Below are 17,173 nucleotides of genomic sequence, written 5' to 3'. Positions count from 1 at the left end.
ACGCAGGATCTCCTGTTTACTAGACAGGCACTTTGACCAACTAAGCCACAGCGCCTCTGTGAATGCCTTACACTAAAATCTAAACCATCATCCACATCCACCAATATAAATCAAAATATTCAGCAACTACACTCTCCTGTCAGAGGAACTGCTGGGATTTGAACCCAGGATCTCCAGTTTACTAGACAGGCACTTTGACCAACTAAGCCACAGCATCTGTGTGGACTCCTTTTTCCTTAAATTCAAACCTTTGTGCATCTCCACAACTATGATTCAAAATGTTCAAAGTCAACACTCCCACGTCAGAGGCACTGCTGGGATTTGAACCGAGGAGCTCCTGTTTACTAGACAGGCACTTTGACCAACTAAGCCACAGCGCCCCCTTGATGTGGTTATCACAAATGTGATACCTTTGTTTGTCCATTTCCACCAGAACTAAAGTTAGTTTTCTTTTTACACTTTAAGTTTCCATATAACTTTACTTTCAGAGGCACTGATGGGTTTTGAACCAGGATCTCTCTTTACAAAACAGGCACTTTGACCAACTAAGATACAGCGCCTGTGTGAACTCCTTTTTAATTGAATTCAAACCATTGTGCATCTCCACAACTATGATTTAAAATATTCAAAGTCAACACTCCCATGGAAGAGGCACTGCTGGGATTTGAACCCAGGATCTCCTGTTTACAAGACAGGCGCTTTGACCAGCTAAGCCACAGCGCCTCTGTGAATGCCTTACACTAAAATCCAAACCATCGTCCACATCCACCAATATAAATCAAAAATATTCAGCAACTACACTCCCACGTCAGAGGCACTGCTGGGATTTGAACCCAGGATCTCCTGTTTACTAGACAGGCACTTTGACCAACTAAGCCACAGCACCTGTGTGAACTCCTTTTTAATGGAAGTCAAACCTTTCTGCATCTCCACAACAAAGATTTAAAATATTCAAAGTCAACACTCCCACATGAGAGGCACTGCTGGGATTTGAACCCAGGATCTCCTGTTTACTAGACAGGCACTTTGACCAACTAAGCCACAGCACCTCCTTGATGTGGTTATTACAAATGTGATACCTTTGTTAGTCCATTTCCACCAGAACTAAAGTTAGTTTTCTTTTTACACTTTAAGTTTCCATATAACTTTACTTTCTGAGGCACTGGTGGGTTTTGAACCAGGATCTCCTGTTTACTAGAGAGGCACTTTGACCAACTAAACCACAGCGCCTCCTTCAAGTGTTAATCTCAAATTGTAAACCAGTTTTAGTCCATTTCCACTCGAACGAAAGAAAAGTTTATTTTTATAGTTAAAATAACACTTTACTGTCAGAGGCACTGCTGGGATTTGAACCCAGGATCTCCTGTTTACTAGACAGGCACTTTGACCAACTAAGCCACAGCGCCTCCTTCAACTGTTATTCTCAAATTGTAAACAAGTTTTAGTCCATTTCCACTCGAACGAAAGAAAAGTTTATTTTTATAGTTAAAATATCTCTTTACTGTCAGAGGCACTGCTGGGATTTGAACCCAGGATTTGAACCCAGGATCTCCTGTTTACTAGACAGGCACTTTAACCAACTAAGCCACAGCGCCTCCTTGATGTGGTTATCACAAATGTGATACCTTTGTTAGTCCATTTCCACCAGAACTAAAGTTAGTTTTCTTTTTACACTTTAAGTTTCCATATAACTTTACTTTCAGAGGCACTGATGGGTTTTGAACCAGGATCTCCTCTTTACAAAACAGGCAATTTGACCAACGAAGATACAGCGCCTCTGTGAATGCCTTACACTAAAACCTAAATCATCGTCCATATCCACCATTATAAAACAAAACATTCAGCAACTACACTCTCCTGTCACAGGCACTGCTGGGATTTGAACGCAGGATCTCCTGTTTACTAGACAGGCACTTTGACCAACTAAGCCATAGCACCTGTGTGAACAGGCACTTTTCACCAACTAAGCCATAGCACCTGTGTGAACTCCTTTTTAATGGAAGTCAAACCTGTTGTGCATCTCCACAACAATGATTTAAAATATTCAAAGTCAACACTCCCATGTCAGAGGCACTGCTGGGATTTGAACCCAGGATCTCCTGTTTACTAGACAGGCACTTTGACCAACTAAGCCACAGCGCTCCATGTGGTTATCACAAATGTGATACCTTTGTTAGTCCATTTCCACCAATATTCAAACTTTAAGTTTCCATATAACTCCCACTTTCAGAGGCACTGCTGGGATTTGAACCCAGGATCTCCTGTTTACAAGACAGGCACTTTGACCAACTAAGCCACAGCGCCTCTGTGAATGCCTTACACTAAAATCCAAACCATCGTCCACATCCACCAATATAAATCAAAATATTCAGCAACTACACTCTCCTGTCAGAGGCACTGCTGGGATTTGAACCCAGGATCTCCTGTTTACTAGACAGGCACTTTGACCAACTAAGCCACAGCACCTGTGTGAACTCCTTTTTATGGACAAACCTTTGTGCATCTCCACAACTAAGATTTAAAATATTCAAAGTCAACACTCCCACTGTCAGAGGCACTGCTGGGATTTGAACCCAGGATCTCCTGTTTACTAGACAGGCACTTTGACCAACTAAGCCACAGCGCCCCCTTGATGTGGTTATCACAAATGTAATACCTTTGTTTGTCCATTTCCACCAGAACTAAAGTAAAATTTCTTTTTACACTTTAAGTTTCCATATAACTCTTTCAGAGGCACTGCTGGGATTTGAACCCAGGATCTCCTGTTTACAGAAACAGGCACTTTGACCAACTAAGCCACAGCGCCTCTGTGAATGCCTTACACTAAAATTAAACCATCGTCCATTCCACCAATATAAATCAAAATATTCAGCAACTACACTCTCCTGTCAGAGGCACTGCTGGGATTTGAACCCAGGATCTCCTGTTTACTAGACAGGCACTTTGACCAACTAAGCCACAGCGCCTCCTTGATGTGGTTATCAAATGTGATACCTTTGTTAGTCCATTTCCACCAGAACTAAAGTTAGTTTTCTTTTTACACTTTAAGTTTCCATATAACTTTACTTTCAGAGGCACTGATGGGTTTTGAACCAGATCTCCTCTTTACAAAACAGGCACTTTGACCAACTAAGGGTTTTCCTTTTTAATTGAAACCAGTGATCTCCACAACTTTTTAAAATATTCAAAAACAGGAGGCACTGCTGGGATTTGAACCAATCTCCTGTTTAAGACAGGCGCTTTGACCAGCGCCTCTGTGAATGCCTTACACTAAAACCTAAATCATCGTCCATATCCACCATTATAAAACAAAACATTCAGCAACTACACTCTCCTGTCACAGGCACTGCTGGGATTTGAACGCAGGATCTCCTGTTTACTAGACAGGCACTTTGACCAACTAAGCCATAGCACCTGTGTGAACTCCTTTTTAATGGAAGTCAAACCTTTCTGCATCTCCACAAAAAAGATTTAAAATATTCAAAGCCAACACTCCCACGTAAGAGGCACTGCTGGGATTTGAACCCAGGATCTCCTGTTTACAAGACAGGCACTTTGACCAACTAAGCCACAGCGCCTCCTTGAATGGTTATCACAAATGTGAAACCATTGTTAGTCCATTTCCACCAGATAAAAATCAAAATTTCAGTTTCCATACACTTTACTGTCAGAGGCACTGCTGGGATTTGAACCCAGGATCTCCTGTTTACTAGACAGGCACTTTAACCAACTAAGCCACAGCGCCTCTGTGAATGCCTTACACTAAAATCTAAACCATCATCCACATCCACCAATATAAATCAAAATATTCAGCAACTACACTCTCCTGTCAGAGGAACTGCTGGGATTTGAACCCAGGATCTCCAGTTTACTAGACAGGCACTTTGACCAACTAAGCCACAGCATCTGTGTGGACTCCTTTTTCCTTAAATTCAAACCTTTGTGCATCTCCACAACTATGATTCAAAATGTTCAAAGTCAACACTCCCACGTCAGAGGCACTGATGGGTTTTGAACCAGGATCTCCTCTTTACAAAACAGGCACTTTGACCAACTAAGATACAGCGCCTGTGTGAACTCCTTTTTAATTGAATTCAAACCATTGTGCATCTCCACAACTATGATTTAAAATATTCAAAGTCAACACTCCCATGGAAGAGGCACTGCTGGGATTTGAACCCAGGATCTCCTGTTTACAAGACAGGCGCTTTGACCAGCTAAGCCACAGCGCCTCTGTGAATGCCTTACACTAAAATCCAAACCATCGTCCACATCCACCAATATAAATCAAAAATATTCAGCAACTACACTCCCACGTCAGAGGCACTGCTGGGATTTGAACCCAGGATCTCCTGTTTACTAGACAGGCACTTTGACCAACTAAGCCACAGCACCTGTGTGAACTCCTTTTTAATGGAAGTCAAACCTTTCTGCATCTCCACAACAAAGATTTAAAATATTCAAAGTCAACACTCCCACATGAGAGGCACTGCTGGGATTTGAACCCAGGATCTCCTGTTTACTAGACAGGCACTTTGACCAACTAAGCCACAGCACCTCCTTGATGTGGTTATTACAAATGTGATACCTTTGTTAGTCCATTTCCACCAGAACTAAAGTTAGTTTTCTTTTTACACTTTAAGTTTCCATATAACTTTACTTTCTGAGGCACTGGTGGGTTTTGAACCAGGATCTCCTGTTTACTAGAGAGGCACTTTGACCAACTAAACCACAGCGCCTCCTTCAAGTGTTAATCTCAAATTGTAAACCAGTTTTAGTCCATTTCCACTCGAACGAAAGAAAAGTTTATTTTTATAGTTAAAATAACACTTTACTGTCAGAGGCACTGCTGGGATTTGAACCCAGGATCTCCTGTTTACTAGACAGGCACTTTGACCAACTAAGCCACAGCGCCTCCTTCAACTGTTATTCTCAAATTGTAAACAAGTTTTAGTCCATTTCCACTCGAACGAAAGAAAAGTTTATTTTTATAGTTAAAATATCTCTTTACTGTCAGAGGCACTGCTGGGATTTGAACCCAGGATCTCCTGTTTACTAGACAGGCACTTTGACCAACTAAGCCACAGCGCCTCCTTCAACTCAAATTGTAAACCAACCATTTCCACCGAACTAAAAGAAAAGTTTATTTTTATAGTTAAAATATCTCTTTACTGTCAGAGGCACTGCTGGGATTTGAACCCAGGATCTCCTGTTTACTAGACAGGCACTTTGACCAACTAAGCCACAGCGCCTCCTTCAACTGTTATTCTCAAATTGTAAACAAGTTTTAGTCCATTTCCACTCGAACGAAAGAAAAGTTTATTTTTATAGTTAAAATATCACTTTACTGTCAGAGGCACTGCTGGGATTTGAACCCAGGATCTCCTGTTTACTAGACAGGCACTTTAACCAACTAAGCCACAGCGCCTCCTTGATGTGGTTATCACAAATGTGAAACCTTTGTCCATTTCCACCAAACTAAAGTTAAAAATATTTAGTTTCCAACTAACTCCCTGTCAGAGGCACTGCTGGGATTTGAACCAGGATCTCCTGTTTACAAGACAGGCACTTTGACCAACTAAGCCACAGCACCTCTGTGAACTTTTTTAATGGAATCAAACCATTGTGCATCTCCACAACTATAAATTTAAAATATTCAAAGTCAACACTCCCACATGAGAGGCACTGCTGGGATTTGAACCCAGGATCTCCTTTTTACTAGACAGGCACTTTGACCAACTAAGCCACAGCGCCTCCTTGATGTGGTTATCACAAATGTGATACCTTTGTTAGTCCATTTCCACCAGAACTAAAGTTAATTTTCTTTTTACACTTTAAGTTTCCAATAACTTTACTTTCAGAGGCACTGATGGGTTTTGAACCAGGATCTCCTCTTTACAAAACAGGCACTTTGACCAACTAAGATACAGCGCCTGTGTGAACTCCTTTTTAATTGAATTCAAACCATTGTGCATCTCCACAACTATGATTTAAAATATTCAAAGTCAACACTCCCATGGAAGAGGCACTGCTGGGATTTGAACCCAGGATCTCCTGTTTACAAGACAGGCGCTTTGACCAGCTAAGCCACAGCGCCTCTGTGAATGCCTTACACTAAAATCCAAACCATCGTCCACATCCACCAATATAAATCAAAAATATTCAGCAACTACACTCCCACGTCAGAGGCACTGCTGGGATTTGAACCCAGGATCTCCTGTTTACTAGACAGGCACTTTGACCAACTAAGCCACAGCACCTGTGTGAACTCCTTTTTAATGGAAGTCAAACCTTTCTGCATCTCCACAACAAAGATTTAAAATATTCAAAGTCAACACTCCCACATGAGAGGCACTGCTGGGATTTGAACCCAGGATCTCCTGTTTACTAGACAGGCACTTTGACCAACTAAGCCACAGCACCTCCTTGATGTGGTTATTACAAATGTGATACCTTTGTTAGTCCATTTCCACCAGAACTAAAGTTAGTTTTCTTTTTACACTTTAAGTTTCCATATAACTTTACTTTCTGAGGCACTGGTGGGTTTTGAACCAGGATCTCCTGTTTACTAGAGAGGCACTTTGACCAACTAAACCACAGCGCCTCCTTCAAGTGTTAATCTCAAATTGTAAACCAGTTTTAGTCCATTTCCACTCGAACGAAAGAAAAGTTTATTTTTATAGTTAAAATAACACTTTACTGTCAGAGGCACTGCTGGGATTTGAACCCAGGATCTCCTGTTTACTAGACAGGCACTTTGACCAACTAAGCCACAGCGCCTCCTTCAACTGTTATTCTCAAATTGTAAACAAGTTTTAGTCCATTTCCACTCGAACGAAAGAAAAGTTTATTTTTATAGTTAAAATATCTCTTTACTGTCAGAGGCACTGCTGGGATTTGAACCCAGGATCTCCTGTTTACTAGACAGGCACTTTAACCAACTAAGCCACAGCGCCTCCTTGATGTGGTTATCACAAATGTGATACCTTTGTTAGTCCATTTCCACCAGAACTAAAGTTAGTTTTCTTTTTACACTTTAAGTTTCCATATAACTTTACTTTCAGAGGCACTGATGGGTTTTGAACCAGGATCTCCTCTTTACAAAACAGGCACTTTGACCAACTAAGCCACAGCACCTGTGTGAACTCCTTTTTAATGGAAACAAACCATTTCCATATCTCCACAACAAAGATTTAAAATATTCAAAGTCAACACTCCCACATGAGAGGCACTGCTGGGATTTGAACCCAGGATCTCCTGTTTACTAGACAGGCACTTTGACCAACTAAGCCACAGCACCTCCTTGATGTGGTTATTACAAATGTGATACCTTTGTTAGTCCATTTCCACCAGAACTAAAGTTAGTTTTCTTTTTACACTTTAAGTTTCCATATAACTTTACTTTCTGAGGCACTGGTGGGTTTTGAACCAGGATCTCCTGTTTACTAGAGAGGCACTTTGACCAACTAAACCACAGCGCCTCCTTCAAGTGTTAATCTCAAATTGTAAACCAGTTTTAGTCCATTTCCACCAAACGAAAGAAAAAAATAACACTTTACTGTCAGAGGCACTGCTGGGATTTGAACCCAGGATCTCCTGTTTACTAGACAGGCACTTTGACCAACTAAGCCACAGCGCCTCCTTCAACTGTTATTCTCAAATTGTAAACAAACCATTAGTCCATTTCCACTCGAACGAAAGAAAAGTTTATTTTTATAGTTAAAATATCACTTTACTGTCAGAGGCACTGCTGGGATTTGAACCCAGGATCTCCTGTTTACTAGACAGGCACTTTAACCAACTAAGCCACAGCGCCTCCTTGATGTGGTTATTATCAAAAATGTGATACCTTTGTTAGTCCATTTCCACCAGAACTAAAGTTAATTTTCTTTTTACACTTTAAGTTTCCATATAACTTTACTTTCAGAGGCACTGATGGGTTTTGAACCAGGATCTCCTCTTTACAAAACAGGCACTTTGACCAACTAAGATACAGCGCCTGTGTGAACTCCTTTTTAATTGAATTCAAACCATTGTGCATCTCCACAACTATGATTTAAAATATTCAAAGTCAACACTCCCATGGAAGAGGCACTGCTGGGATTTGAACCCAGGATCTCCTGTTTACAAGACAGGCGCTTTGACCAGCTAAGCCACAGCGCCTCTGTGAATGCCTTACACTAAAATCCAAACCATCGTCCACATCCACCAATATAAATCAAAAAATATTCAGCAACTACACTCCCACGTCAGAGGCACTGCTGGGATTTGAACCCAGGATCTCCTGTTTACTAGACAGGCACTTTGACCAACTAAGCCACAGCACCTGTGTGAACTCCTTTTTAATGGAAGTCAAACCTTTCTGCATCTCCACAACAAAGATTTAAAATATTCAAAGTCAACACTCCCACATGAGAGGCACTGCTGGGATTTGAACCCAGGATCTCCTGTTTACTAGACAGGCACTTTGACCAACTAAGCCACAGCACCTCCTTGATGTGGTTATTACAAATGTGATACCTTTGTTAGTCCATTTCCACCAGAACTAAAGTTAGTTTTCTTTTTACACTTTAAGTTTCCATATAACTTTACTTTCTGAGGCACTGGTGGGTTTTGAACCAGGATCTCCTGTTTACTAGAGAGGCACTTTGACCAACTAAACCACAGCGCCTCCTTCAAGTGTTAATCTCAAATTGTAAACCAGTTTTAGTCCATTTCCACTCGAACGAAAGAAAAGTTTATTTTTATAGTTAAAATAACACTTTACTGTCAGAGGCACTGCTGGGATTTGAACCCAGGATCTCCTGTTTACTAGACAGGCACTTTGACCAACTAAGCCACAGCGCCTCCTTCAACTGTTATTCTCAAATTGTAAACAAGTTTTAGTCCATTTCCACTCGAACGAAAGAAAAGTTTATTTTTATAGTTAAAATATCTCTTTACTGTCAGAGGCACTGCTGGGATTTGAACCCAGGATCTCCTGTTTACTAGACAGGCGCTTTAACCAACTAAGCCACAGCGCCTCCTTGATGTGGTTATCACAAATGTGATACCTTTGTTAGTCCATTTCCACCAGAACTAAAGTTAGTTTTCTTTTTACACTTTAAGTTTCCATATAACTTTACTTTCAGAGGCACTGATGGGTTTTGAACCAGGATCTCCTCTTTACAAAACAGGCAATTTGACCAACGAAGATACAGCGCCTCTGTGAATGCCTTTTTAATTGAATTCAAACCAAATGTGCATCTCCACAACTAAAACATTTAAAATATTCAAAGTCAACACTCCCATGGAAGAGGCACTGCTGGGATTTGAACCAAGACAGGCACTTTGACCAACTAAGCCACAGCGCCTCTGTGAATGCCTTACACTAAAACCTAAACCATCGTCCATATCCACCATTATAAAACAAAACATTCAGCAATTACACTCTCCTGTCACAGGCACTGCTGGGATTTGAACGCAGGATCTCCTGTTTACTAGACAGGCACTTTGACCAACTAAGCCATAGCACCTGTGTGAACTCCTTTTTAATGGAAGTCAAACCTTTCTGCATCTCCACAACAAAGATTTAAAATATTCAAAGTCAACACTCCCACGTAAGAGGCACTGCTGGGATTTGAACCCAGGATCTCCTGTTTACAAGACAGGCACTTTGACCAACTAAGCCACAGCGCCTCTGTGAATGCCTTACACTAAAATCCAAACCATCGTCCACATCCACCAATATAAATCAAAATATTCAGCAACTACACTCTCCTGTCAGAGGCACTGCTGGGATTTGAACCCAGGATCTCCTGTTTACTAGACAGGCTTTTAACCAACTAAGCCACAGCGCCTCCCCGATGTGGTTATCACAAATGTGATACCTTTGCTAGTCCATTTCAACCAGAACTAAAGTAAGTTTTCTTTTTATAGTTTAAGTTCACATTTCGCTTTACTGTCAGAGGCACTGCTGGGATTTGAACCCAGGATCTCCTGTTTACTAGACAGGCACTTTGACCAACTAAGCCACAGCGCCTCTGTGAATGCCTTACACTAAAATCTAAACCATCATCCACATCCACCAATATAAATCAAAATATTCAGCAACTACACTCTCCTGTCAGAGGAACTGCTGGGATTTGAACCCAGGATCTCCAGTTTACTAGACAGGCACTTTGACCAACTAAGCCACAGCATCTGTGTGGACTCCTTTTTCCTTAAATTCAAACCTTTGTGCATCTCCACAACTATGATTCAAAATGTTCAAAGTCAACACTCCCACATGAGAGGCACTGCTGGGATTTGAACCCAGGATCTCCTGTTTACTAGACAGGCACTTTGACCAACTAAGCCACAGCGCCTCCTTGATGTGGTTATCACAAATGTGATACCTTTGTTAGTCCATTTCCACCAGAACTAAAGTTAGTTTTCTTTTTACACTTTAAGTTTCCATATAACTTTACTTTCAGAGGCACTGATGGGTTTTGAACCAGGATCTCCTCTTTACAAAACAGGCACTTTGACCAACTAAGATACAGCGCCTGTGTGAACTCCTTTTTAATTGAATTCAAACCATTGTGCATCTCCACAACTATGATTTAAAATATTCAAAGTCAACACTCCCATGGAAGAGGCACTGCTGGGATTTGAACCCAGGATCTCCTGTTTACAAGACAGGCGCTTTGACCAGCTAAGCCACAGCGCCTCTGTGAATGCCTTACACTAAAATCCAAACCATCGTCCACATCCACCAATATAAATCAAAAATATTCAGCAACTACACTCCCACGTCAGAGGCACTGCTGGGATTTGAACCCAGGATCTCCTGTTTACTAGACAGGCACTTTGACCAACTAAGCCACAGCACCTGTGTGAACTCCTTTTTAATGGAAGTCAAACCTTTCTGCATCTCCACAACAAAGATTTAAAATATTCAAAGTCAACACTCCCACATGAGAGGCACTGCTGGGATTTGAACCCAGGATCTCCTGTTTACTAGACAGGCACTTTGACCAACTAAGCCACAGCACCTCCTTGATGTGGTTATTACAAATGTGATACCTTTGTTAGTCCATTTCCACCAGAACTAAAGTTAGTTTTCTTTTTACACTTTAAGTTTCCATATAACTTTACTTTCTGAGGCACTGGTGGGTTTTGAACCAGGATCTCCTGTTTACTAGAGAGGCACTTTGACCAACTAAACCACAGCGCCTCCTTCAAGTGTTAATCTCAAATTGTAAACCAGTTTTAGTCCATTTCCACTCGAACGAAAGAAAAGTTTATTTTTATAGTTAAAATAACACTTTACTGTCAGAGGCACTGCTGGGATTTGAACCCAGGATCTCCTGTTTACTAGACAGGCACTTTGACCAACTAAGCCACAGCGCCTCCTTCAACTGTTATTCTCAAATTGTAAACAAGTTTTAGTCCATTTCCACTCGAACGAAAGAAAAGTTTATTTTTATAGTTAAAATATCTCTTTACTGTCAGAGGCACTGCTGGGATTTGAACCCAGGATCTCCTGTTTACTAGACAGGCACTTTAACCAACTAAGCCACAGCGCCTCCTTGATGTGGTTATCACAAATGTGATACCTTTGTTAGTCCATTTCCACCAGAACTAAAGTTAGTTTTCTTTTTACACTTTAAGTTTCCATATAACTTTACTTTCAGAGGCACTGATGGGTTTTGAACCAGGATCTCCTCTTTACAAAACAGGCAATTTGACCAACGAAGATACAGCGCCTCTGTGAATGCCTTACACTAAAACCTAAATCATCGTCCATATCCACCATTATAAAACAAAACATTCAGCAACTACACTCTCCTGTCACAGGCACTGCTGGGATTTGAACGCAGGATCTCCTGTTTACTAGACAGGCACTTTAACCAACTAAGCCACAGCGCCTCCCCGATGTGGTTATCACAAATGTGATACCTTTGCTAGTCCATTTCAACCAGAACTAAAGTAAGTTTTCTTTTAATAGTTTAAGTTCACATTTTGCTTTACTGTCAGAGGCACTGCTGGGATTTGAACCCAGGATCTCCTGTTTACTAGACAGGCACTTTAACCAACTAAGCCACAGCGCCTCCTTGATGTGGTTATCACAAATGTGATACCTTTGTTAGTCCATTTCCACCAGAACTAAAGTTAGTTTTCTTTTTACACTTTAAGTTTCCATATAACTTTACTTTCAGAGGCACTGATGGGTTTTGAACCAGGATCTCCTCTTTACAAAACAGGCAATTTGACCAACGAAGATACAGCGCCTCTGTGAATGCCTTACACTAAAACCTAAATCATCGTCCATATCCACCATTATAAAACAAAACATTCAGCAACTACACTCTCCTGTCACAGGCACTGCTGGGATTTGAACGCAGGATCTCCTGTTTACTAGACAGGCACTTTGACCAACTAAGCCATAGCACCTGTGTGAACTCCTTTTTAATGGAAGTCAAACCTTTCTGCATCTCCACAAAAAAGATTTAAAATATTCAAAGCCAACACTCCCACGTAAGAGGCACTGCTGGGATTTGAACCCAGGATCTCCTGTTTACAAGACAGGCGCTTTGACCAACTAAGCCACAGCGCCTCTGTGCATGCTTTACACTAAAATCCAAACCATCGTCCACATCCACCAATATAAATCAAAATATTCAGCAACTACACTCTCCTGTCAGAGGCACTGCTGGGATTTGAACCCAGGATCTCCTGTTTACTAGACAGGCGCTTTAACCAACTAAGCCACAGCGCCTCTGTGAATGCCTTACACTAAAATCCAAACCATCGTCCACATCCACCAATATAAATCAAAATATTCAGCACACTCCCACGTCAGAGGCACTGCTGGGATTTGAACCCAGGATCTCCTGTTTACTAGACAGGCACTTTGACCAACTAAGCCACAGCGCCTCCATGATGTGGTTATCACAAATGTGATACCTTTGTTAGTCCATTTCCACCAGAACTAAAGTTAGTTTTCTTTTTACACTTTAAGTTTCCATATAACTTTACTTTCAGAGGCACTGATGGGTTTTGAACCAGGATCTCCTCTTTACAAAACAGGCAATTTGACCAACTAAGATACAGCGCCTCTGTGAATGCCTTACACTAAAACCTAAACCATCGTCCATATCCACCATTATAAAACAAAACATTCAGCAACTACACTCTCCTGTCACAGGCACTGCTGGGATTTGAACGCAGGATCTCCTGTTTACTAGACAGGCACTTTGACCAACTAAGCCATAGCACCTGTGTGAACTCCTTTTTAATTGAATTCAAACCATTGTGCATCTCCACAACTATGATTTAAAATATTCAAAGTCAACACTCCCACGTAAGAGGCACTGCTGGGATTTGAACCCAGGATCTCCTGTTTACAAGACAGGCACTTTGACCAACTAAGCCAGAGCGCCTCTGTGAATGCCTTACACTAAAACCTAAATCATCGTCCATATCCACCATTATAAAACAAAACATTCAGCAACTACACTCTCCTGTCACAGGCACTGCTGGGATTTGAACCCAGGACCTCCTGTTTACTAGACAGGCACTTTAACCAACTAAGCCACAGCGCCTCCCCGATGTGGTTATCACAAATGTGATACCTTTGCTAGTCCATTTCAACCAGAACTAAAGTAAGTTTTCTTTTTATAGTTTAAGTTCACACTGTCAGAGGCACTGCTGGGATTTGAACCAGGATCTCCTGTTTACTAGACAGGCACTTTGACCAACTAAGCCACAGCGCCTCTGTGAATGCCTTACACTTAAAATCTAAACCATCATCCACATCCACCAATATAAATCAAAATATTCAGCAACTACACTCTCCTGTCAGAGGAACTGCTGGGATTTGAACCCAGGATCTCCAGTTTACTAGACAGGCACTTTGACCAACTAAGCCACAGCATCTGTGTGGACTCCTTTTTCCTTAAATTCAAACCTTTGTGCATCTCCACAACTATGATTCAAAATATTCAAGTCAACACTCCCACTGTCAGAGGCACTGCTGGGATTTGAACCAAGGATCTCCTGTTTACTAGACAGGCACTTTGACCAACTAAGCCACAGCGCCTCCTTGATGTGGTTATCACAAATGTGAAACCTTTGTGTCCATTTCCACAGAACTAAAGATTCAAAATTCTTTTTAAAGTTTCCATATAACTCCCACTTTCAGAGGCACTGATGGGTTTTGAACCAGGATCTCCTCTTTACAAAACAGGCACTTTGACCAACTAAGATACAGCGCCTGTGTGAACTCCTTTTTAATTGAATTCAAACCATTGTGCATCTCCACAACTATGATTTAAAATATTCAAAGTCAACACTCCCATGGAAGAGGCACTGCTGGGATTTGAACCCAGGATCTCCTGTTTACAAGACAGGCGCTTTGACCAGCTAAGCCACAGCGCCTCTGTGAATGCCTTACACTAAAATCCAAACCATCGTCCACATCCACCAATATAAATCAAAAATATTCAGCAACTACACTCCCACGTCAGAGGCACTGCTGGGATTTGAACCCAGGATCTCCTGTTTACTAGACAGGCACTTTGACCAACTAAGCCACAGCACCTGTGTGAACTCCTTTTTAATGGAAGTCAAACCTTTCTGCATCTCCACAACAAAGATTTAAAATATTCAAAGTCAACACTCCCACATGAGAGGCACTGCTGGGATTTGAACCCAGGATCTCCTGTTTACTAGACAGGCACTTTGACCAACTAAGCCACAGCACCTCCTTGATGTGGTTATTACAAATGTGATACCTTTGTTAGTCCATTTCCACCAGAACTAAAGTTAGTTTTCTTTTTACACTTTAAGTTTCCATATAACTTTACTTTCTGAGGCACTGGTGGGTTTTGAACCAGGATCTCCTGTTTACTAGAGAGGCACTTTGACCAACTAAACCACAGCGCCTCCTTCAAGTGTTAATCTCAAATTGTAAACCAGTTTTAGTCCATTTCCACTCGAACGAAAGAAAAGTTTATTTTTATAGTTAAAATAACACTTTACTGTCAGAGGCACTGCTGGGATTTGAACCCAGGATCTCCTGTTTACTAGACAGGCACTTTGACCAACTAAGCCACAGCGCCTCCTTCAACTGTTATTCTCAAATTGTAAACAAGTTTTAGTCCATTTCCACTCGAACGAAAGAAAAGTTTATTTTTATAGTTAAAATATCTCTTTACTGTCAGAGGCACTGCTGGGATTTGAACCCAGGATCTCCTGTTTACTAGACAGGCACTTTAACCAACTAAGCCACAGCGCCTCCTTGATGTGGTTATCACAAATGTGATACCTTTGTTAGTCCATTTCCACCAGAACTAAAGTTAGTTTTCTTTTTACACTTTAAGTTTCCATATAACTTTACTTTCAGAGGCACTGATGGGTTTTGAACCAGGATCTCCTCTTTACAAAACAGGCAATTTGACCAACGAAGATACAGCGCCTCTGTGAATGCCTTACACTAAAACCTAAATCATCGTCCATATCCACCATTATAAAACAAAACATTCAGCAACTACACTCTCCTGTCACAGGCACTGCTGGGATTTGAACGCAGGATCTCCTGTTTACTAGACAGGCACTTTGACCAACTAAGCCATAGCACCTGTGTGAACTCCTTTTTAATGGAAGTCAAACCTTTCTGCATCTCCACAAAAAAGATTTAAAATATTCAAAGCCAACACTCCCACGTAAGAGGCACTGCTGGGATTTGAACCCAGGATCTCCTGTTTACAAGACAGGCACTTTGACCAACTAAGCCACAGCGCCTCTGTGAATGCCTTACACTAAAATCCAAACCATCGTCCACATCCACCAATATAAATCAAAATATTCAGCAACTACACTCTCCTGTCAGAGGCACTGCTGGGATTTGAACCCAGGACCTCCTGTTTACTAGACAGGCACTTTAACCAACTAAGCCACAGCACCTCTGTGTGGTTTTCACTAAAATCCAAAATTGAAACCTTTGTCCATTTCCACCAACTATAAATCAAAATATTTCTTTTTAGCAACATACACTCTCCTGTCAACTGCTGGGATTTGAACCCAGGATCTCCTGTTTACTAGACAGGCACTTTAACCAACTAAGACAGCGCATCACAAATGTGATACCTTTGTTTCCATTTCCACCAGAACTAAAGTTAGTTTTCTTTTTACAGTTTCCATATAACTTTACTTTCAGAGGCACTGATGGGTTTTGAACCAGGATCTCCTCTTTACAAAACAGGCAATTTGACCAACGAAGATACAGCGCCTCTGTGAATGCCTTACACTAAAACCTAAACCATCGTCCATATCCACCATTATAAAACAAAACATTCAGCAACTACACTCTCCTGTCACAGGCACTGCTGGGATTTGAACCCAGGATCTCCTGTTTACTAGACAGGCACTTTGACCAACTAAGCCATAGCACCTGTGTGAACTCCTTTTTAATGGAAGTCAAACCTTTCTGCATCTCCACAACAAAGATTTAAAATATTCAAAGTCAACACTCCCACATGAGAGGCACTGCTGGGATTTGAACCCAGGACCTCCTGTTTACTAGACAGGCACTTTAACCAACTAAGCCACAGCGCCTCCCTGATGTGGTTATCACAAATGTGATACCTTTGCTAGTCCATTTCAACCAGAACTAAAGTAAGTTTTCTTTTTATAGTTTAAGTTCACATTTCGCTTTACTGTCAGAGGCACTGCTGGGATTTGAACCCAGGATCTCCTGTTTACTAGACAGGCACTTTAACCAACTAAGCCACAGCGCCTCCTTGATGTGGTTATCACAAATGTGATACCTTTGTTAGTCCATTTCCACCAGAACTAAAGTTAGTTTTCTTTTTACACTTTAAGTTTCCATATAACTTTACTTTCAGAGGCACTGATGGGTTTTGAACCAGGATCTCCTCTTTACAAAACAGGCAATTTGACCAACGAAGATACAGCGCCTCTGTGAATGCCTTACACTAAAACCTAAATCATCGTCCATATCCACCATTATAAAACAAAACATTCAGCAACTACACTCTCCTGTCACAGGCACTGCTGGGATTTGAACGCAGGATCTCCTGTTTACTAGACAGGCACTTTGACCAACTAAGCCATAGCACCTGTGTGAACTCCTTTTTAATGGAAGTCAAACCTTTCTGCATCTCCACAAAAAGATTTAAAATATTCA

At 41.3% G+C, this 17,173-nt stretch overlaps 55 non-coding genes across 55 annotated transcripts; all 55 read right to left on the bottom strand.

Moving 5' to 3' along the window:
* Positions 1–649: 649 nt before the first annotated feature.
* Positions 650–723, bottom strand: trnat-ugu (transfer RNA threonine (anticodon UGU)). Its single transcript has one exon. It is a non-coding gene; the product is annotated as a tRNA-Thr (tRNA).
* An 89-nt stretch (positions 724–812) lies between these two features.
* Positions 813–886, bottom strand: trnat-agu (transfer RNA threonine (anticodon AGU)). The gene has a single exon. It is a non-coding gene; the product is annotated as a tRNA-Thr (tRNA).
* An 89-nt stretch (positions 887–975) lies between these two features.
* trnat-agu (transfer RNA threonine (anticodon AGU)) lies at positions 976–1,049 on the bottom strand. The gene has a single exon. It is a non-coding gene; the product is annotated as a tRNA-Thr (tRNA).
* Positions 1,050–1,332: 283 nt separating this feature from the next.
* Positions 1,333–1,406, bottom strand: trnat-agu (transfer RNA threonine (anticodon AGU)). Its single transcript has one exon. It is a non-coding gene; the product is annotated as a tRNA-Thr (tRNA).
* Positions 1,407–2,068: 662 nt separating this feature from the next.
* Positions 2,069–2,142, bottom strand: trnat-agu (transfer RNA threonine (anticodon AGU)). Its single transcript has one exon. It is a non-coding gene; the product is annotated as a tRNA-Thr (tRNA).
* An 88-nt stretch (positions 2,143–2,230) lies between these two features.
* trnat-ugu (transfer RNA threonine (anticodon UGU)) lies at positions 2,231–2,304 on the bottom strand. Its single transcript has one exon. It is a non-coding gene; the product is annotated as a tRNA-Thr (tRNA).
* An 88-nt stretch (positions 2,305–2,392) lies between these two features.
* On the bottom strand, positions 2,393–2,466 carry trnat-agu (transfer RNA threonine (anticodon AGU)). Its single transcript has one exon. It is a non-coding gene; the product is annotated as a tRNA-Thr (tRNA).
* Positions 2,467–2,552: 86 nt separating this feature from the next.
* Positions 2,553–2,626, bottom strand: trnat-agu (transfer RNA threonine (anticodon AGU)). Its single transcript has one exon. It is a non-coding gene; the product is annotated as a tRNA-Thr (tRNA).
* Positions 2,627–2,892: 266 nt separating this feature from the next.
* Positions 2,893–2,966, bottom strand: trnat-agu (transfer RNA threonine (anticodon AGU)). The gene has a single exon. It is a non-coding gene; the product is annotated as a tRNA-Thr (tRNA).
* Positions 2,967–3,504: 538 nt separating this feature from the next.
* Positions 3,505–3,578, bottom strand: trnat-ugu (transfer RNA threonine (anticodon UGU)). Its single transcript has one exon. It is a non-coding gene; the product is annotated as a tRNA-Thr (tRNA).
* A 93-nt stretch (positions 3,579–3,671) lies between these two features.
* Positions 3,672–3,745, bottom strand: trnat-agu (transfer RNA threonine (anticodon AGU)). Its single transcript has one exon. It is a non-coding gene; the product is annotated as a tRNA-Thr (tRNA).
* Positions 3,746–4,158: 413 nt separating this feature from the next.
* trnat-ugu (transfer RNA threonine (anticodon UGU)) lies at positions 4,159–4,232 on the bottom strand. Its single transcript has one exon. It is a non-coding gene; the product is annotated as a tRNA-Thr (tRNA).
* An 89-nt stretch (positions 4,233–4,321) lies between these two features.
* trnat-agu (transfer RNA threonine (anticodon AGU)) lies at positions 4,322–4,395 on the bottom strand. Its single transcript has one exon. It is a non-coding gene; the product is annotated as a tRNA-Thr (tRNA).
* An 89-nt stretch (positions 4,396–4,484) lies between these two features.
* Positions 4,485–4,558, bottom strand: trnat-agu (transfer RNA threonine (anticodon AGU)). Its single transcript has one exon. It is a non-coding gene; the product is annotated as a tRNA-Thr (tRNA).
* A 283-nt stretch (positions 4,559–4,841) lies between these two features.
* trnat-agu (transfer RNA threonine (anticodon AGU)) lies at positions 4,842–4,915 on the bottom strand. The gene has a single exon. It is a non-coding gene; the product is annotated as a tRNA-Thr (tRNA).
* Positions 4,916–5,017: 102 nt separating this feature from the next.
* On the bottom strand, positions 5,018–5,091 carry trnat-agu (transfer RNA threonine (anticodon AGU)). Its single transcript has one exon. It is a non-coding gene; the product is annotated as a tRNA-Thr (tRNA).
* An 87-nt stretch (positions 5,092–5,178) lies between these two features.
* On the bottom strand, positions 5,179–5,252 carry trnat-agu (transfer RNA threonine (anticodon AGU)). Its single transcript has one exon. It is a non-coding gene; the product is annotated as a tRNA-Thr (tRNA).
* Positions 5,253–5,354: 102 nt separating this feature from the next.
* trnat-agu (transfer RNA threonine (anticodon AGU)) lies at positions 5,355–5,428 on the bottom strand. Its single transcript has one exon. It is a non-coding gene; the product is annotated as a tRNA-Thr (tRNA).
* Positions 5,429–5,520: 92 nt separating this feature from the next.
* Positions 5,521–5,593, bottom strand: trnat-ugu (transfer RNA threonine (anticodon UGU)). Its single transcript has one exon. It is a non-coding gene; the product is annotated as a tRNA-Thr (tRNA).
* Positions 5,594–6,023: 430 nt separating this feature from the next.
* Positions 6,024–6,097, bottom strand: trnat-ugu (transfer RNA threonine (anticodon UGU)). The gene has a single exon. It is a non-coding gene; the product is annotated as a tRNA-Thr (tRNA).
* Positions 6,098–6,186: 89 nt separating this feature from the next.
* On the bottom strand, positions 6,187–6,260 carry trnat-agu (transfer RNA threonine (anticodon AGU)). The gene has a single exon. It is a non-coding gene; the product is annotated as a tRNA-Thr (tRNA).
* Positions 6,261–6,349: 89 nt separating this feature from the next.
* trnat-agu (transfer RNA threonine (anticodon AGU)) lies at positions 6,350–6,423 on the bottom strand. Its single transcript has one exon. It is a non-coding gene; the product is annotated as a tRNA-Thr (tRNA).
* A 283-nt stretch (positions 6,424–6,706) lies between these two features.
* trnat-agu (transfer RNA threonine (anticodon AGU)) lies at positions 6,707–6,780 on the bottom strand. Its single transcript has one exon. It is a non-coding gene; the product is annotated as a tRNA-Thr (tRNA).
* Positions 6,781–6,882: 102 nt separating this feature from the next.
* trnat-agu (transfer RNA threonine (anticodon AGU)) lies at positions 6,883–6,956 on the bottom strand. Its single transcript has one exon. It is a non-coding gene; the product is annotated as a tRNA-Thr (tRNA).
* Positions 6,957–7,226: 270 nt separating this feature from the next.
* trnat-agu (transfer RNA threonine (anticodon AGU)) lies at positions 7,227–7,300 on the bottom strand. Its single transcript has one exon. It is a non-coding gene; the product is annotated as a tRNA-Thr (tRNA).
* A 265-nt stretch (positions 7,301–7,565) lies between these two features.
* Positions 7,566–7,639, bottom strand: trnat-agu (transfer RNA threonine (anticodon AGU)). Its single transcript has one exon. It is a non-coding gene; the product is annotated as a tRNA-Thr (tRNA).
* Positions 7,640–7,742: 103 nt separating this feature from the next.
* Positions 7,743–7,816, bottom strand: trnat-agu (transfer RNA threonine (anticodon AGU)). The gene has a single exon. It is a non-coding gene; the product is annotated as a tRNA-Thr (tRNA).
* A 273-nt stretch (positions 7,817–8,089) lies between these two features.
* On the bottom strand, positions 8,090–8,163 carry trnat-ugu (transfer RNA threonine (anticodon UGU)). Its single transcript has one exon. It is a non-coding gene; the product is annotated as a tRNA-Thr (tRNA).
* A 90-nt stretch (positions 8,164–8,253) lies between these two features.
* On the bottom strand, positions 8,254–8,327 carry trnat-agu (transfer RNA threonine (anticodon AGU)). Its single transcript has one exon. It is a non-coding gene; the product is annotated as a tRNA-Thr (tRNA).
* Positions 8,328–8,416: 89 nt separating this feature from the next.
* Positions 8,417–8,490, bottom strand: trnat-agu (transfer RNA threonine (anticodon AGU)). The gene has a single exon. It is a non-coding gene; the product is annotated as a tRNA-Thr (tRNA).
* A 283-nt stretch (positions 8,491–8,773) lies between these two features.
* Positions 8,774–8,847, bottom strand: trnat-agu (transfer RNA threonine (anticodon AGU)). Its single transcript has one exon. It is a non-coding gene; the product is annotated as a tRNA-Thr (tRNA).
* A 102-nt stretch (positions 8,848–8,949) lies between these two features.
* Positions 8,950–9,023, bottom strand: trnat-agu (transfer RNA threonine (anticodon AGU)). The gene has a single exon. It is a non-coding gene; the product is annotated as a tRNA-Thr (tRNA).
* Positions 9,024–9,604: 581 nt separating this feature from the next.
* trnat-ugu (transfer RNA threonine (anticodon UGU)) lies at positions 9,605–9,678 on the bottom strand. Its single transcript has one exon. It is a non-coding gene; the product is annotated as a tRNA-Thr (tRNA).
* Positions 9,679–9,947: 269 nt separating this feature from the next.
* Positions 9,948–10,021, bottom strand: trnat-agu (transfer RNA threonine (anticodon AGU)). Its single transcript has one exon. It is a non-coding gene; the product is annotated as a tRNA-Thr (tRNA).
* A 251-nt stretch (positions 10,022–10,272) lies between these two features.
* trnat-agu (transfer RNA threonine (anticodon AGU)) lies at positions 10,273–10,346 on the bottom strand. Its single transcript has one exon. It is a non-coding gene; the product is annotated as a tRNA-Thr (tRNA).
* Positions 10,347–10,616: 270 nt separating this feature from the next.
* Positions 10,617–10,690, bottom strand: trnat-ugu (transfer RNA threonine (anticodon UGU)). Its single transcript has one exon. It is a non-coding gene; the product is annotated as a tRNA-Thr (tRNA).
* An 89-nt stretch (positions 10,691–10,779) lies between these two features.
* On the bottom strand, positions 10,780–10,853 carry trnat-agu (transfer RNA threonine (anticodon AGU)). The gene has a single exon. It is a non-coding gene; the product is annotated as a tRNA-Thr (tRNA).
* Positions 10,854–10,942: 89 nt separating this feature from the next.
* trnat-agu (transfer RNA threonine (anticodon AGU)) lies at positions 10,943–11,016 on the bottom strand. The gene has a single exon. It is a non-coding gene; the product is annotated as a tRNA-Thr (tRNA).
* Positions 11,017–11,299: 283 nt separating this feature from the next.
* On the bottom strand, positions 11,300–11,373 carry trnat-agu (transfer RNA threonine (anticodon AGU)). The gene has a single exon. It is a non-coding gene; the product is annotated as a tRNA-Thr (tRNA).
* A 102-nt stretch (positions 11,374–11,475) lies between these two features.
* On the bottom strand, positions 11,476–11,549 carry trnat-agu (transfer RNA threonine (anticodon AGU)). The gene has a single exon. It is a non-coding gene; the product is annotated as a tRNA-Thr (tRNA).
* A 451-nt stretch (positions 11,550–12,000) lies between these two features.
* Positions 12,001–12,074, bottom strand: trnat-agu (transfer RNA threonine (anticodon AGU)). The gene has a single exon. It is a non-coding gene; the product is annotated as a tRNA-Thr (tRNA).
* A 432-nt stretch (positions 12,075–12,506) lies between these two features.
* On the bottom strand, positions 12,507–12,580 carry trnat-ugu (transfer RNA threonine (anticodon UGU)). Its single transcript has one exon. It is a non-coding gene; the product is annotated as a tRNA-Thr (tRNA).
* An 88-nt stretch (positions 12,581–12,668) lies between these two features.
* trnat-agu (transfer RNA threonine (anticodon AGU)) lies at positions 12,669–12,742 on the bottom strand. Its single transcript has one exon. It is a non-coding gene; the product is annotated as a tRNA-Thr (tRNA).
* Positions 12,743–12,826: 84 nt separating this feature from the next.
* trnat-agu (transfer RNA threonine (anticodon AGU)) lies at positions 12,827–12,900 on the bottom strand. The gene has a single exon. It is a non-coding gene; the product is annotated as a tRNA-Thr (tRNA).
* Positions 12,901–13,332: 432 nt separating this feature from the next.
* On the bottom strand, positions 13,333–13,406 carry trnat-ugu (transfer RNA threonine (anticodon UGU)). Its single transcript has one exon. It is a non-coding gene; the product is annotated as a tRNA-Thr (tRNA).
* An 88-nt stretch (positions 13,407–13,494) lies between these two features.
* Positions 13,495–13,568, bottom strand: trnat-agu (transfer RNA threonine (anticodon AGU)). The gene has a single exon. It is a non-coding gene; the product is annotated as a tRNA-Thr (tRNA).
* A 761-nt stretch (positions 13,569–14,329) lies between these two features.
* trnat-ugu (transfer RNA threonine (anticodon UGU)) lies at positions 14,330–14,403 on the bottom strand. The gene has a single exon. It is a non-coding gene; the product is annotated as a tRNA-Thr (tRNA).
* An 89-nt stretch (positions 14,404–14,492) lies between these two features.
* Positions 14,493–14,566, bottom strand: trnat-agu (transfer RNA threonine (anticodon AGU)). The gene has a single exon. It is a non-coding gene; the product is annotated as a tRNA-Thr (tRNA).
* An 89-nt stretch (positions 14,567–14,655) lies between these two features.
* On the bottom strand, positions 14,656–14,729 carry trnat-agu (transfer RNA threonine (anticodon AGU)). The gene has a single exon. It is a non-coding gene; the product is annotated as a tRNA-Thr (tRNA).
* Positions 14,730–15,012: 283 nt separating this feature from the next.
* On the bottom strand, positions 15,013–15,086 carry trnat-agu (transfer RNA threonine (anticodon AGU)). Its single transcript has one exon. It is a non-coding gene; the product is annotated as a tRNA-Thr (tRNA).
* A 102-nt stretch (positions 15,087–15,188) lies between these two features.
* On the bottom strand, positions 15,189–15,262 carry trnat-agu (transfer RNA threonine (anticodon AGU)). Its single transcript has one exon. It is a non-coding gene; the product is annotated as a tRNA-Thr (tRNA).
* A 432-nt stretch (positions 15,263–15,694) lies between these two features.
* Positions 15,695–15,768, bottom strand: trnat-ugu (transfer RNA threonine (anticodon UGU)). Its single transcript has one exon. It is a non-coding gene; the product is annotated as a tRNA-Thr (tRNA).
* Positions 15,769–15,856: 88 nt separating this feature from the next.
* trnat-agu (transfer RNA threonine (anticodon AGU)) lies at positions 15,857–15,930 on the bottom strand. The gene has a single exon. It is a non-coding gene; the product is annotated as a tRNA-Thr (tRNA).
* Positions 15,931–16,507: 577 nt separating this feature from the next.
* On the bottom strand, positions 16,508–16,581 carry trnat-agu (transfer RNA threonine (anticodon AGU)). The gene has a single exon. It is a non-coding gene; the product is annotated as a tRNA-Thr (tRNA).
* Positions 16,582–16,689: 108 nt separating this feature from the next.
* Positions 16,690–16,763, bottom strand: trnat-agu (transfer RNA threonine (anticodon AGU)). Its single transcript has one exon. It is a non-coding gene; the product is annotated as a tRNA-Thr (tRNA).
* Between the last annotated feature and the right edge of the window lie 410 nt (positions 16,764–17,173).

This window comes from Anoplopoma fimbria, chromosome 6 (assembly GCF_027596085.1).
Source record: "Anoplopoma fimbria isolate UVic2021 breed Golden Eagle Sablefish chromosome 6, Afim_UVic_2022, whole genome shotgun sequence".
NCBI classification, from domain to species: Eukaryota; Metazoa; Chordata; class Actinopteri; order Perciformes; family Anoplopomatidae; genus Anoplopoma; species Anoplopoma fimbria.
The sequence above is the reverse complement of the archived record's forward strand: the minus strand, read 5'-3'. Positions and strand labels throughout refer to the sequence as shown.